Genomic DNA, 16,992 nt, shown 5'->3' with positions numbered 1-16,992 from the left:
TTAGGAATTCACTTAGGAAGAAATGTAAGAAGAAAACATACAAAGTTATTGGCGAATGAGGCCCATTGTTCCCAAGTAGATCAATGTCCAATGGGCACCAGTCTATAGTTTTCCAAAATGACAGGAAACAGCAGATCTACAAGCAAACAATGCGTCACGATTGTACGTGTTGTGAGCTTGCATATCGGCTATTTTATAGACAAAGTAGGCTATAGTAGGCTACGGCAGTCTATTATAAAGAAATCTATTAGAATGTTGTTCTGCTTCCCAGACTGCTGAACCAATCTCTAATAAGAAACTCTTTGGGTTAATCTCCCAAGTAAAACCAGGTCTGACGTTGACATCTATTATGTAAAACTACAAGTTGATTAACCACGCGTCACCAGGCTTTCTCGGGGGAAAGCCTGGTATTTGTTTACAACAGGCCATCTTTGATCCGGTTTAGGCCGGATGGCATCCTAGACCGGATGGCAGAAGAATCGGCGTCGCTTTGTTTTGTTTCCCTGTTTGTTTACCCAATCCCTATCTAAATGCTAGAGGAGTGAAGTCTTGCCAGTCGCTGCGAGTTGGACTAAAAGATGGATATACCAAAAGAACTTTTCAAAAAATAAGCAAAACTACGCCGCTTCAAGGGTTTTATTGGGTAGGCACTAAAATGATTTCATTGATCGCAGGGAATTGTTTTGGGTTAAAACTGATTCTGGTTTGGTATTTCCGGCCAAAGTGTAGTCCGTTTTGACTACAAAATTACGTAGGACGCCATCCGCTCCCGACCGGATCAGAAGCCCAAAATTGGAAGCGATCCCAGGCTACAAGTTGATTGGCTCAGTCATGTTTATCAGTTTGACTGATATATCAGCCTTTATTTTACTTTTATGACAACATCAACTATGCACCCTACCGAACCAGTGAGAATCTGTTGAGGTTTAAAGTCAGAGTCACTTTTATTAAAAATAAAAACAAACACATGCACACACGCACACGCACGCGCACACACACACACGCACGCACGCACGCACGCACGCTCACGCACGCACGCACGCACGCACGCACACACACACACACACACACACACACACACACACACACACACACACACACACGCACGCACACACGACAAGTTGCTAAATACTGTTGTGCATGTGAATGCATGTGTTGCATGCACTGCTGAACACACTCATTCAGCAGTGTGTGCTGTGCAGCGCCCCTGTGAGATTTCAAGAGTCTGTCTCTGGACTGCTATGTTGTGCTGCTGATCAATTAACCATATTAGGAAGACCAACAGCCATCGGCTTCCCTGATTGGTCAACCCAACCCATCAGCTTATTGTGGATTGGCCAAACTCAGTGTGATGTCTGTGCCACTGAACCGATATAAGCTGCAACATGCAAAATAGAACTCTGCACCTTACGGCAGAGTTCAGAAGCATCTGATTTTATCCATTGTCGTTCAATGTTCTGTTGGACCCTACAGTTGAAAGGAAGAACCAGTAGATGTTATAATGCTGCTGTTGCTGTGGAACACAAAGTGTACTCGTTTGGATGTGATTGGGATGACGACACAGATCAGATTGGTGTGAAGGTCTTCAACACAGTGTCTTTATGCTGGTCGAAGTTGCCCCCAGTGGCACTTGGAAGAAAACGCCACCCTGAGGTTCCCTCCAGGCGCTGGGAATACATAGCTGTACTGATGGATGATATAGTGTACATCTGGGGTGGATGCCATCTTCGCATATTTGAGCTCTACGACCATCTTTATGGATTTGATGTTGACACCCACAGATGGATAAAGCCTGAGGTTTCTGGGACTGTTCCAGAGGCGAGGGTGTCCCACTCAGCCTGTGTCTTGGGAAAGGTCATGTATATCCATGGAGGACGCACCCAGACTAATAATTGGACTAATGACATGTACAAGTTGGATACCAACACAAAGGTCTGGTCTTTAATTAACGCCAGAAACACTCCACAACATGCTCTACACTGTCACTCTGCCACCATCATTGGGACAAAGATGTTTGTATTTGGGAGTCTATGGCACCAGAGCATCATCAGTGTATTTGACACAGGAACTGACTGCTGGCTGAGCACATCTTCTGCACAGATACTTCCAGAAGGACGCTATGATCATTCAGCCTTTGCCTACAATGGAGCGCTGTACATATTTTGGGGTGGTAGAAAGCAGCGCCAGACCTTCAATGGCCTGTGGAAATACAGTCCAGAGACCTTCGCCTGGAAGAAGGTTGAGGCCAAGAGGAAAAGACAAACATATAGGATGTATTGTTGCATGGTGGGAGATCGCATCGTCCTCTGTGGACGACACAACACACCAGATGAGCTGTACATCTTAGACTTAAGTCCTAGTCTGAAGACGCTATGCAAGCTAGCAGTTATTCAGTACGGTCTGGAGCAGGAAGAACTCCCACACAACGTCAGGTGGGAACTGGCTGCCATGTCTAATGTAGACAAACAACCAAACAAAAACTAAAGAAAATGTCAAGGCAGTCAGGCAACCCAAATGCAGACAAGGAAGCAGTCAAATGCAAACTTAAGTTGATTTAATAATGTCCAAAAAAAAGAGAAAAAAAGGACAGGCTTCAAAGCTGTTTAGCCAAGGGAGGCATCAAATAACTAAACAAGACCAAAAACGTAAACTTAAAGTTCTAAGCTTCGCGAGCTGAATGATACCAGAGTCAAACTTTAGCAGAGGCCAGGAAGAATCAAGATCTCACAGAAGCTATCGGCTGAACTGGAGAATATAACTAGATTGCATTCTTGCTTCCTATATGGCCACTCGTGGCCATATATGGCCTACTTGTGTGCCAGCAGAGCTCGCAAGAACTGTGTGATCTGTGCTGTTTGGTGCTGTCTGTATGTATGTATGTGGGTGGGCAAGTTGGCACTCTGTCGAGGTGCCAACTTGTGCCTTATTATTAATATCAGGTCGCACTTGTTGATGGTTACGTCACCAAGAATGCTGGTCCCTCATTGGCTAAAGGCTGACGTAAACACAGACCTACAGATAGCGCTGGAAACAGACAGCACCGAACACAGTACTTGCGCGCTCTGCTGGCGCAAGTAATAAGAAACCATGATTTGCTGGACCGCCAGTAAACACAACAGGGTATAATAAGGGCGTGGCTTCATATGGTCCGGCTCCATTCCACCACCATTCACTTGCTTATAGGATAGTTCTTTATTATTATAATTTTTTTATTATTATTTTTGAGCGATGCAAACCGCTCCTATAAGTGGCTGTGCGTGTGTCTGTAGCCTTTTTCCTCAGCGTTTTGCCATAGTACAATGTGTGTGTACGTAGCATCATGTTTGTCTAGTGATGTCATATGTCGTATGTCTGTAGCCTTTTTCCTCAGCGTTTTGTCATAGCAAAACGATGTTATGCAAGCACGACCACCGCTCACTTCACATTGGGTGTGATTTTTTCAACACTGTTGGCACATGCTTGTGTAGCCCATCCAGGATGTTGATAACGCCATCATTTGAAGATGGGTTTTCTGACACCACAGACCACACCTACTGTAGGATGACCTATCGAAGAACATAATATTGATCAAACACAACAGAATAATAATCTCACAATCGAATTTATGGTGCATTTTCCCTGCATTTCCCTTGTGCAGGCATGAGGGATGTCTCTGGTGACTCTTGTTCTAGGGGCCTTCCAGGACTGGTAGCCCCTTTCGGAAACTCTCCCTCCACTGCTATGCAGCAGCTCCGAGATGAGGTTCCTCCCCGTAGTCAACCAGAATCTTCCTACTGGTTGGATGATTCGCCGTTAGCGATCACTTCTTACCTTTGGTGAACATTCTATCCAAAAAGTGAAGGTTTTCTGCAGGACTGGCAAGTTATCAGCAATGATGCACAGCATGACAGTGAAGCCTGCCTTCCGTGTATTCAATGAGTTATGGCCCCCCCCTACATTTTCACTGTCAAATCACTTTCCTCCCAGTCCCGCCTTCCTGGCCCGTTTGACTAGGAAATGCGTCACCATAAGGAAGTGGAGCAAGTGGAGCACTTCTGTTGCTGGTGTGAACCCAAAGAGATTCTATAATAAGAGACAACACTCCCTATGAATTCTATTACAACAACTAGTGCCCAGTAGCAGAGCTTTGCCTCTATCATCTTGGAGTGATGACGACTTCCGGTGGTTAAAAAAAAAAAAAAAAAAAAAAAAAAAAACATTAAATATGTATTTTTCATAAAGTGAATTTTGAGTATTTCCGGGCCAATAGTATAGAAAGCTGAATGACCTGCACCTCATATGCCACTACACCAAACAGTGCAGTTAAAGGGTCAGGGAGAAAGTCTCTATTATAAGCCTTTGTCAGGAATTCAAATAGTTGGTTCTAGCAGGCAAGGAAATACAAAAAAACTAAAACAACGATCAATATGTGGATAAAAGAGCTGGGAGGTGTGTTGCATCTAGAAAAAAATAAGATTTACTTTGTCGAACAAAGAATCTTTATATGGTTACCCATTATAGTTATGCTGACATCTGTCGTGTCTTTTGTTTTGTTTATTTTGTTTTGTATTGTTTTGTGCTTTAATGTAGTCTTTTTCTTGTGATTTTACTGTTTTATTGTTACATCTGTACATTTTGTGATAATCAAAATGTTGATATTTCTGAAGGAAAATATTCAATAAACAGATGTGAAAAAAGTGAAACTTGAGGCAGAATTCTATTCAGACTAGAGAAAGCACACTGGATTTAAGGGGGCACCCAGAGTTGAACTGGGGACCTCTTGATCTGCAGTCAAATGCTCTACCCCCTCTATGAGCTATACCCCCACAAAAAACAAAGCATTAGAGTACACCCTCTATCCTTTCAGTAACTCTTTTTTTCGAGTGTTAAGATTCAATCCTGTCCGTGTCCAGAGATAAACATGCATGTCACATCGTGTGTGTGAGGGGACTGCCCATGAGTCCGACATCACATCACATTAGTCCTGCATGGTTAGAGTTAGAATTCCCAGGTTAGCATTCACCAGTTTCAGACTAATGGGATCTCAGACCAGTGTGTGAGGGGGCACCCATAGTTTAAGTGTTAAACAAGATTGTATGTCCAAGAGTTGTACTGGGGGCGAGTTTACGTTCTCTAGGGTAAAAAGGGGAAAACACGTCCCGCACTCATTTGATTGGTCCCTGCCAGCTCTCTTCTTCGCCTGGCTCCCCTTTGCTAATTTCCCATGCAGTGCGCCTCATGCGCCACCATCGGTCGCTGAGGGAAAATGAATCGCCGCGTTGATTAATGATGCTTAACACCTGGTTCTGCTTTTCTCGATACTTTGTCATTATCACACACAAGTGTGTCATCATCATGCCTCGTTGTCCACACTGCCAGCAGCCAGGAAGCGGAGACGTTGAAAGACCACTTTTGGAGGTAAGGATAACACTTGTTTGACATGATATTAACGTTAAATATGCTTAAATTGTGATTAGCGTTTTTTATGGAAAACTTTTACTTTGGCCTTTTATTTATTTCTTTATTTTTAATGGGGAGGTACCTATATCACGAATCTACGTTTGCTCTGCATTCACCTTCATCGCATTGCCATACAAAGCCCGAGTTATGAAGAAGTAACCTTTACATAAATCGTCGTTTAATTGTAAACATGGGCATATCAAATATATTTACCCATTCAGATATCTTGTTTACATCAACATCCTTCATATCAAGTAGTCTATTCATTCTTATTTGGTGAAATGATTAAAATCTAGACTAAGGCTAGATATGGTTTACTGTCTAACTTTCTTATGAAACGACTAGTACAGAGAATTAGTAGTCTATGTCAGTGAAGATGTTCTTCTTTACAAGTGCACGCTGTATTGTATGATCCCTCCAACCATGCTTTCCACACCAGTGTCCTTATTCAGACTTGCACTTCATTATTAGGCACTGAATAGTTTTAACACTTGGAAAAGGTTTGTCAGCTGTTGTGATTACTATTGCATTGTTTCTCATTTTAGATCTCTGGATCCTCATATCATAGGAAGGCTACCTGTTCAACATCAGTCTCAGACACGAGCACTGGAGCACAACCACCGGCTGTTATGCGCTGATGCTTTAGGGAGGCGAGATGTCTCAGCCGAGACCATTGAAAAACTGAAGATGCTCTTTGAGAGTGGCCACTCCCCCTCGTCTGCACTAGATACGTTCAAGTATGATCTGCAGGATCAGGAAGGCGACAACTACATTTACACTGCTGGAGAACCGCTCCATTTGCCCAGATTCTGGCTTTTGTTACAGGTTGTTACACGTGCTGAAATGCAGAAAACTGAAATCCCTTTCTTATGATTAGATCATTATAACTACAGGTAAATTGTATTGAGTACTTCATGATACATTGAGTGTGTGATCCTGTGTTATTTAATTTTTTTCTTTCTCACCCTCTTTCCTTTTTGTTTTTTTGCAGGCTTTACTACAAGATCTTCCAGAAGGTCTATGGTTCACCTTCAGGAGAGGCGATGCTGGCAGATCTAAATCAAAGACTTAAGCAGTACAACGCAGAGCAAGGCGATACTGTTGCAAAAGAGAAGACCGAAGACGGTCAGGTGGTCATCGCCATATGCACCCCGGTTATGAAGAGGCTCCACACAATGTTGACAGAGTGGAAAAATCATCTTTGTAGATTCTACAGGAAATTGTGACCGTCAGAATCACAGGATATTTCTTCTTCTCGCCCAATCCACTGCTGCTGGAGGCTTGCCACTGGGAGTCCTCATTACCACATCTGAGATTTTAACATGTAATGTCTTTCTTTTTTGTTATATCCCTAACTGCAGGCCATGTGGCGATGGTTGTGGAGTGCCCACAATGGTGTTGACAAGAGAGACCGTCCACAGCTCCTGAATTCATTTAAAAGCCTCGTCTATGCTGACTCCACCCAATCACTTGAAGCGTTGTACGCCAGATGTCTTGATGACCCAGTAGCAAGGAAGTATCCCAAATTCCTCCACCACCTGGCAGAGGTGTGTTTTTCTTAATCCTTCATACAACGAACATGCTATCTATCTAGTGAACTATCTTCCTACATGCTGTAACAATCTCCATCCTTAATGAACATTGTTTCCTGACTACAGGTGTATGAGAGACATGATGAGTTAGTCAGGTCCACTATGTATTTGTGTTGGATTTTTTTGGAGATTAGTAAAACTATACATTTCTGGAATCTTCAGACCATGGGGAATCCAAAAATAGTTGTTTGCATTTGCACAGACACCTGCAAAGCTGCCATTTTGGACGTTCAAAATGGCCGACATAAAATACATAATTTGTGCTTTCTTGGCTTCTAGACAACCTAGAAACTTAATTAAACATGCCAATCCTATGTTTTCTGGGCCAAGGAATCGACTGAGTAAATGATGGGTGTAAAATGTTCCGGACCCCCACCCCCTTTCTTGGGGTTATCTATTTTGGGACCTCCCAGAACAGTACGCTAGCCAGTTAATGTCTTTTTCATAATATTAGAGTTTTGTAGGTTTTAAAACATCCTGAGTTGATTCATTAGACTTTTAAAGCAGCCAGAATAACCATTCTGACTTTTGGTTGGGGTCTTTCCTCAACTGGGACCCCCTAGACAGACCCATGAGCCTATCACAGTAATCGCTCTGCTCCTGCTCCAGAACAGTGTTAAATTAGATCATAATTGAAGCATAAAAGTTGTTGTAGCTGGGCTCTGAAAACAAAAATGAGAAAGCAAAATACCAGAGGTCTTCCTCAGGGGGTCCGGGACCCTTGGGGGGTCCTCATAGTTACTACAGGGGGCCCACCAAATCTTAATGGGAAAGGATTTTCTTTTTTATGTATGTTTTTATGTATCCTGGGTTCATGTATTGTACTTCGATGATTTATTAGTATTCTCAGTATTATTTATACATTTTTTGTGTTAGACAGTTATGGTTGACAGGTGTTACTGCAGGGATTAAGGTATTGCAACTTCTCACTTTGGGTGTGCAGACTAACGTGTCCATTTATTGCACTGCACTCACACTGACAAAACACACACACACACACACACACACACACACACACACACACACACACACACACACACACACACACACCTCTTTGTTAATCGTCACCCCAAAACCCTCACCCTATCCTCTTAAAGAGCTCATGGTCAATTATGCCCAAAGAGATTCACTAAAATACTGTACATGTCCTCCCTAATTTGCAGAACATATGTGTTGACAGTCTCCACCATAGCATTTGCAGGGAGGAGTGCAACCTGCTTTGCAGCCAAATGTGATGGGCTCAAGTACTGCCTTTGGAGCAGGGAGGGCAAGACACCTGACTGGAACATTCCCTCCACTCTCTAAATGCCATCTATTTTCTTCGATTGATCGAAGCTTGGGGCAATTTGTCAGGTATGACAAAGTAGGCATCATAATACGATACCTTCATCAAGGGACATGATTTTGTGGAAGTGCACACACACATATTCAAGCAAGTTCAAGTTATTGGATGTCACAAATGTCAAGGGTTCCTTGGCCTACATGATTTTTCTGGTGCTGGCTGGGGAAGAGAATTTTGTTGGAATCTCCAAAAAGTCATGGGTCAATGCCTACTTGAAGCCTGGTGATGATGACCAAGTCATTAACCACTTCAAGGACCTTAAAGGGTTCCATTCCTCCTGAGCTTCTTATTATTGGTGAGCTTCCATCAACATTGCAGTCATTAGAGCATTTTGCATGCCATGTTTACAGTTCAAAAGGTCCAACAACCCTGCGATTACTCAGATGGGAACTATTTCTGTCAAAGAACTGAGGGTGAGATGCTACCTCCAACTCGTGCTGCACTGCTACCACATCCGTGCCAACTACGTCAATGCAGGATAAATCATACCTGACAAATTGCCCTGAGCTTCCACCAATCGAAGAAAATAGATGGAATTCAGAGAGTGGAGGGTATGTTCCAGTCAGGTGTCTTGCCCTCCCTGCTCCAAAGGCAGTAACCTGCCTTTCACTCCATGGTGGAGACTGTGTCAACACTATTAGGTTGGACATTAAAGATGACAATGATGAAGACAATAGATCCTGCATGTCTGAAATGACTGCATTGTAGTGAATCTTTTTGGGCATAATTGACCATGGGCTCTTTAAGAGGACATGGTGAGGGTTTTGGGGTGACAATAACAAAGAGGTGTGTATGTGTGTGTGTTGTGTTGTCAGTGTGAGTGCAGTGCAATAAATGGACACGTTAGTCTGCACAAGTGAGAAGTTGCAATACTTTCATTATGTCAAATTCTGGGTCTGGCCCTTGCCCTTCCCCTGTTCTACCACACTTTGCTCGCACCCTCCCCTCCTGTGAACCTGATTGTCAATCTGAACTCCTCCCGGCTTCACAGCTGTGAGCTGTTGCCGGATGACTACCTAGTTGTCCTTTTATGGTTCCCCTGGCATCACAGGGATCTCCATATATGGGCATAAAGGGGATTTGGTTCCCGACATCACAGTGATGTCAGAGCGGGATGCCAGAGTGTGAGAGTTAATCAACAAAAAAGCGTTACCCGTCCAGACAGACAGATAGATAGGGTCAAGATGTGACGGTTCTGATAGTAAACTGTGACCAACCCCGGCTGGGTCACCTGGGCGAGGGTGTATGATGTTGCGAGACCCGAAACACCCGTCGACCCCAGGCTACATCACTGATGATACGTCCCAGCTGCATCCTTGTGATGTTTTTTACACTATTAGTTCTATTTATAGTGGCTCATAGGAATAGACTATGTGACAACCAGGAATAGTTTGGTGACCACCGGAGACTCGGTTGACGGCCGGAATTTAGACGGCACCCGGGAGCAGGTTGGGTTAGCGCCCCAGCCTGTGTCTTCCGTGAGGAAGAAGCCCAACAAATCCACGGTGAGGCCTTTAGGAGGGCCATTCAACTGCAGCAGCTGAATGGAATGTTTGGATTGGGGTCTGGTGCAACGCACAGGTTCTGAACCTGGTGAGAGCAGGAGAGGACCTGGTAAGACGTAGGAGGAGCCCGGCCAGGAGTCAACCCATAGAGCCTAGTTCTTCCACGCGCCAGAATGGCTCCCCAATCCTGGCAGAGTAGTTCCGGTGCTGCACATTGAGTGACCCTGTCTTTCCCTAATAGGACTGATCGTGGATAGCTACTGGGACGTAAGTCGGGACTTGATCAACCCCGGCTGGGTCACCTGGGCGAGGGTGTATGATGTTGCGAGACCCGAAACACCCGTCGACCCCAGGCTACATCACTGATGATACGTCCCAGCTGCATCCTTGTGATGTTTTTTACACTATTAGTTCTATTTATAGTGGCTCATAGGAATAGACTATGTGACAACCAGGAATAGTTTGGTGACCACCGGAGACTCGGTTGACGGCCGGAATTTAGACGGCACCCGGGAGCAGGTTGGGTTAGCGCCCCAGCCTGTGTCTTCCGTGAGGAAGAAGCCCAACAAATCCACGGTGAGGCCTTTAGGAGGGCCATTCAATTGCAGCAGCTGAATGGAATGTTTGGATTGGGGTCTGGTGCAACGCACAGGTTCTGAACCTGGTGAGAGCAGGAGAGGACCTGGTAAGACGTAGGAGGAGCCCGGCCAGGAGTCAACCCATAGAGCCTAGTTCTTCCACGCGCCAGAATGGCTCCCCAATCCTGGCAGAGTAGTTCCGGTGCTGCACATTGAGTGACCCTGTCTTTCCCTAATAGGACTGATCGTGGATAGCTACTGGGACGTAAGTCGGGACTTGATCAACCCCGGCTGGGTCACCTGGGCGAGGGTGTATGATGTTGCGAGACCCGAAACACCCGTCGACCCCAGGCTACATCACTGATGATACGTCCCAGCTGCATCCTTGTGATGTTTTTTACACTATTAGTTCTATTTATAGTGGCTCATAGGAATAGACTATGTGACAACCAGGAATAGTTTGGTGACCACCGGAGACTCGGTTGACGGCCGGAATTTAGACGGCACCCGGGAGCAGGTTGGGTTAGCGCCCCAGCCTGTGTCTTCCGTGAGGAAGAAGCCCAACAAATCCACGGTGAGGCCTTTAGGAGGGCCATTCAATTGCAGCAGCTGAATGGAATGTTTGGATTGGGGTCTGGTGCAACGCACAGGTTCTGAACCTGGTGAGAGCAGGAGAGGACCTGGTAAGACGTAGGAGGAGCCCGGCCAGGAGTCAACCCATAGAGCCTAGTTCTTCCACGCGCCAGAATGGCTCCCCAATCCTGGCAGAGTAGTTCCGGTGCTGCACATTGAGTGACCCTGTCTTTCCCTAATAGGACTGATCGTGGATAGCTACTGGGACGTAAGTCGGGACTTGATCAACCCCGGCTGGGTCACCTGGGCGAGGGTGTATGATGTTGCGAGACCCGAAACACCCGTCGACCCCAGGCTACATCACTGATGATACGTCCCAGCTGCATCCTTGTGATGTTTTTTACACTATTAGTTCTATTTATAGTGGCTCATAGGAATAGACTATGTGACAACCAGGAATAGTTTGGTGACCACCGGAGACTCGGTTGACGGCCGGAATTTAGACGGCACCCGGGAGCAGGTTGGGTTAGCGCCCCAGCCTGTGTCTTCCGTGAGGAAGAAGCCCAACAAATCCACGGTGAGGCCTTTAGGAGGGCCATTCAATTGCAGCAGCTGAATGGAATGTTTGGATTGGGGTCTGGTGCAACGCACAGGTTCTGAACCTGGTGAGAGCAGGAGAGGACCTGGTAAGACGTAGGAGGAGCCCGGCCAGGAGTCAACCCATAGAGCCTAGTTCTTCCACGCGCCAGAATGGCTCCCCAATCCTGGCAGAGTAGTTCCGGTGCTGCACATTGAGTGACCCTGTCTTTCCCTAATAGGACTGATCGTGGATAGCTACTGGGACGTAAGTCGGGACTTGATCAACCCCGGCTGGGTCACCTGGGCGAGGGTGTATGATGTTGCGAGACCCGAAACACCCGTCGACCCCAGGCTACATCACTGATGATACGTCCCAGCTGCATCCTTGTGATGTTTTTTACACTATTAGTTCTATTTATAGTGGCTCATAGGAATAGACTATGTGACAACCAGGAATAGTTTGGTGACCACCGGAGACTCGGTTGACGGCCGGAATTTAGACGGCACCCGGGAGCAGGTTGGGTTAGCGCCCCAGCCTGTGTCTTCCGTGAGGAAGAAGCCCAACAAATCCACGGTGAGGCCTTTAGGAGGGCCATTCAATTGCAGCAGCTGAATGGAATGTTTGGATTGGGGTCTGGTGCAACGCACAGGTTCTGAACCTGGTGAGAGCAGGAGAGGACCTGGTAAGACGTAGGAGGAGCCCGGCCAGGAGTCAACCCATAGAGCCTAGTTCTTCCACGCGCCAGAATGGCTCCCCAATCCTGGCAGAGTAGTTCCGGTGCTGCACATTGAGTGACCCTGTCTTTCCCTAATAGGACTGATCGTGGATAGCTACTGGGACGTAAGTCGGGACTTGATCAACCCCGGCTGGGTCACCTGGGCGAGGGTGTATGATGTTGCGAGACCCGAAACACCCGTCGACCCCAGGCTACATCACTGATGATACGTCCCAGCTGCATCCTTGTGATGTTTTTTACACTATTAGTTCTATTTATAGTGGCTCATAGGAATAGACTATGTGACAACCAGGAATAGTTTGGTGACCACCGGAGACTCGGTTGACGGCCGGAATTTAGACGGCACCCGGGAGCAGGTTGGGTTAGCGCCCCAGCCTGTGTCTTCCGTGAGGAAGAAGCCCAACAAATCCACGGTGAGGCCTTTAGGAGGGCCATTCAATTGCAGCAGCTGAATGGAATGTTTGGATTGGGGTCTGGTGCAACGCACAGGTTCTGAACCTGGTGAGAGCAGGAGAGGACCTGGTAAGACGTAGGAGGAGCCCGGCCAGGAGTCAACCCATAGAGCCTAGTTCTTCCACGCGCCAGAATGGCTCCCCAATCCTGGCAGAGTAGTTCCGGTGCTGCACATTGAGTGACCCTGTCTTTCCCTAATAGGACTGATCGTGGATAGCTACTGGGACGTAAGTCGGGACTTGATCAACCCCGGCTGGGTCACCTGGGCGAGGGTGTATGATGTTGCGAGACCCGAAACACCCGTCGACCCCAGGCTACATCACTGATGATACGTCCCAGCTGCATCCTTGTGATGTTTTTTACACTATTCGTTCTATTTATAGTGGCTCATAGGAATAGACTATGTGACAACCAGGAATAGTTTGGTGACCACCGGAGACTCGGTTGACGGCCGGAATTTAGACGGCACCCGGGAGCAGGTTGGGTTAGCGCCCCAGCCTGTGTCTTCCGTGAGGAAGAAGCCCAACAAATCCACGGTGAGGCCTTTAGGAGGGCCATTCAATTGCAGCAGCTGAATGGAATGTTTGGATTGGGGTCTGGTGCAACGCACAGGTTCTGAACCTGGTGAGAGCAGGAGAGGACCTGGTAAGACGTAGGAGGAGCCCGGCCAGGAGTCAACCCATAGAGCCTAGTTCTTCCACGCGCCAGAATGGCTCCCCAATCCTGGCAGAGTAGTTCCGGTGCTGCACATTGAGTGACCCTGTCTTTCCCTAATAGGACTGATCGTGGATAGCTACTGGGACGTAAGTCGGGACTTGATCAACCCCGGCTGGGTCACCTGGGCGAGGGTGTATGATGTTGCGAGACCCGAAACACCCGTCGACCCCAGGCTACATCACTGATGATACGTCCCAGCTGCATCCTTGTGATGTTTTTTACACTATTAGTTCTATTTATAGTGGCTCATAGGAATAGACTATGTGACAACCAGGAATAGTTTGGTGACCACCGGAGACTCGGTTGACGGCCGGAATTTAGACGGCACCCGGGAGCAGGTTGGGTTAGCGCCCCAGCCTGTGTCTTCCGTGAGGAAGAAGCCCAACAAATCCACGGTGAGGCCTTTAGGAGGGCCATTCAATTGCAGCAGCTGAATGGAATGTTTGGATTGGGGTCTGGTGCAACGCACAGGTTCTGAACCTGGTGAGAGCAGGAGAGGACCTGGTAAGACGTAGGAGGAGCCCGGCCAGGAGTCAACCCATAGAGCCTAGTTCTTCCACGCGCCAGAATGGCTCCCCAATCCTGGCAGAGTAGTTCCGGTGCTGCACATTGAGTGACCCTGTCTTTCCCTAATAGGACTGATCGTGGATAGCTACTGGGACGTAAGTCGGGACTTGATCAACCCCGGCTGGGTCACCTGGGCGAGGGTGTATGATGTTGCGAGACCCGAAACACCCGTCGACCCCAGGCTACATCACTGATGATACGTCCCAGCTGCATCCTTGTGATGTTTTTTACACTACTGACCTATGGTCGCAAACTTTGACCTATGGCCGCAATAAACCCAGGATACATAAAAACATTCAAAGTTTCAGTTTCAAATGTGAAAAAAAAAGATCCCATCAAGATTGGCGGGCCCCCTATAGTAACTCTGAGGACCCAGCAGGGGTCCTGGACCCCCTGTGGAAGACCCCTGGTATTTGCTACTACTCATTTTTGTTTTCAGAGCCCAGCTACAACAACTTTTATGCTTCAATTATGATCTAATTTAACATTGTTCTGGAGCAGTAGCAGAGCGATTACTGAGACAGACCCCTAGACAGGGGTCTGTCTAGGGGGTCCCAGGTGAGGAAAGACCCCAACCAAAAGTCAGAAAGGTTATTCTGGCTGCTTTAAAAGTCTAATAAATGAACTCGGGATGTTTTTAAACAAAACAACTCTAATATTATGAAAATCGGATATTAACTGGCTAGCGTACTGTTCTGGGAGGTCCCAAAATAGATAACCCCCAGAAAGGGGTGGGGGTCCAGAACATTTTACATCCATAATTCATTCATTCGATTCCTTGACCCAGAAAACATAGGATTAGCATGTTTAATTACGTTTCTAGGTTGTCTAGAAGCCAAGATAGCACAAATTGTGTATTTTATGTCGGCCATTTTGAACGTTCAAAATGGATGCTTTGCAGGTGTCTGTGCAAATGCAAACAAAGATTTTTGGATTCCCCATGCTCTGAAGATTCCAAAAATGTATAGTTTTACAAATCTCCAAAATAATCCAACGAATAAACCTTTATTAACACAGCGAACCTGACTAAGTGGGCCGTCTGTCTCCGAAATGATCTCCTAACTAGAGGGCACGACACCAACAACTTTGTTGAGAGCGCCATGAAAGTAGTGAAGGAGAAGCTCCTCCACAGGCTGAAGGCATTCAATGCTACTCAGTCAGTGGATTTGGTTATGACCAGGATGGAGGCGTACTACATCCGTCGCCTCACAGATGTCGCTAACAGCAGAAGGCCTATATGCGTGGCAGAGCAAAACCTTTCCTTCATGAAGATGATGCGGATTGTGAAAAAATGGCACAGGCATGCAATATTTATGTCTTGAAGTATTGTCAATTGTCAAGTAAAACAGAAAAATAACATTATTGTAAATATTTTTACAGGTTGACCAGAATCATTATGTGGTCTCGATTTGCTCTTTGTAAACATTAGAGCGCAGTCTGGACCAAGTTTGGTCATGATCATGAGAGCTTTCCACATGTCGCCACACCTCACATGAGAAGGCTCTACTATGAAATTGCAACTGGTGAGTTATCTTGCCTCTTGTGTGTTGTATTCTCATTAACGAGAACCAGACCCCCCCACCCCCACCCCTCCAAGGAGTCCCAATGACGTGCCAGTATATTGACTGTATTACATTTCTTTGATCAAATTTAAACTTTTAGGCCAATGATTGCTATGGAAGCAGTTTGTTGCAGCTATTTGTTAATATTTGTATTAAAATATTGTTATCTGATTTACAGGGATGGTCATTCAAGACGACTGGTTCCAGACACTGGAACTTGACCCTGCATCTGCAAATGACACTGCATCTGCACCAATGCCATGTGAGTGATTTTCAAGATTACTGGGGGTACCAGAATATGAACGCTTGTCATATTAAGAATTGAATCATTTTACACATGCATTCCACTTTGTGTGCAATGTGAGTGGACAATAAAAAGTCAAGTCTACTGTACAGTATATCTATTAGGTTTGGTCGCAAGCACTGAAGCAGGTGGATGCAGGCCTAAGGTGCAGCTGGAATTGGGCATGGATGAAATCTGAGGTCCTCATTGAGGTAAAGGGACAAGAACACAAGTTTCCTTTGAGCGATGTCTTCAAGAAGATAGATAAAAAAGGTCATGCTAGGTGCATTCTCTGCCACAAGGAGATCAACTATGCCAACAAGGGCAGTCATGTTTTGATTGCACATTGCAAAACTGACGTGCACAAAAACAAGGTCTACAGTATTGCCACAACACACAGTTTATCCAGTATCCTCCTGACACCTTCTACCCCTGAACTAGGAGCATCTACTTCAACTCCACTACAGGGTCCAGAAGGTCTTAAGGGCCAGATACCAGGCAAAGTTTCCAACTGCAATTGTGAACCGCACAGCAAATGCAGAGGTATGTGCTGTTGTGGGAGCATATCTATGTTCCCCGGGTTCTATGTTCCTGCTAATAACCCACTAACCATAACCCTTAGGTAAGCTGGGAACATAGAACCCGGGGAACATAGGTATGATTATACTGTTGCAGCACGTTCAGCACCAGCAGCTTTCTACACTTACAAAAGAGAATAAAGTCACACTACTACACTAGCTGCTTTAAACTAATTTCACTGGATGTACTGCAAGGTGTTCGTGGGGAAGCTTCCCAGGGACATAAGTGGTGTTTCCATAAAGCCACTTTTTGCGGATTAACGGCTTATTCGCAAAATCTTTTTATGGAAACACTTCAAAATGCGAATAAACTTTCATTATCCGCAAAAAAAAATTATCCGCTTGGAGGAAGTGGATTTTGAGGCTTTATCGAATAAACTAAATCCCTTCCCTAAACACTTTTCCCCGCCTTTCCCCCGCCGCTTAATTAACGTCCATTGTATAGCGTTAGTCCACAAAACAAACCGGTTGTTACACACGGAGTAGC

Source organism: Nannobrachium achirus (assembly GCF_963921795.1).
Source record: "Nannobrachium achirus genome assembly, chromosome: 12".
NCBI classification, from domain to species: domain Eukaryota; kingdom Metazoa; phylum Chordata; class Actinopteri; order Myctophiformes; family Myctophidae; genus Nannobrachium; species Nannobrachium achirus.
Note: the sequence above shows the minus strand (reverse complement) of the source record.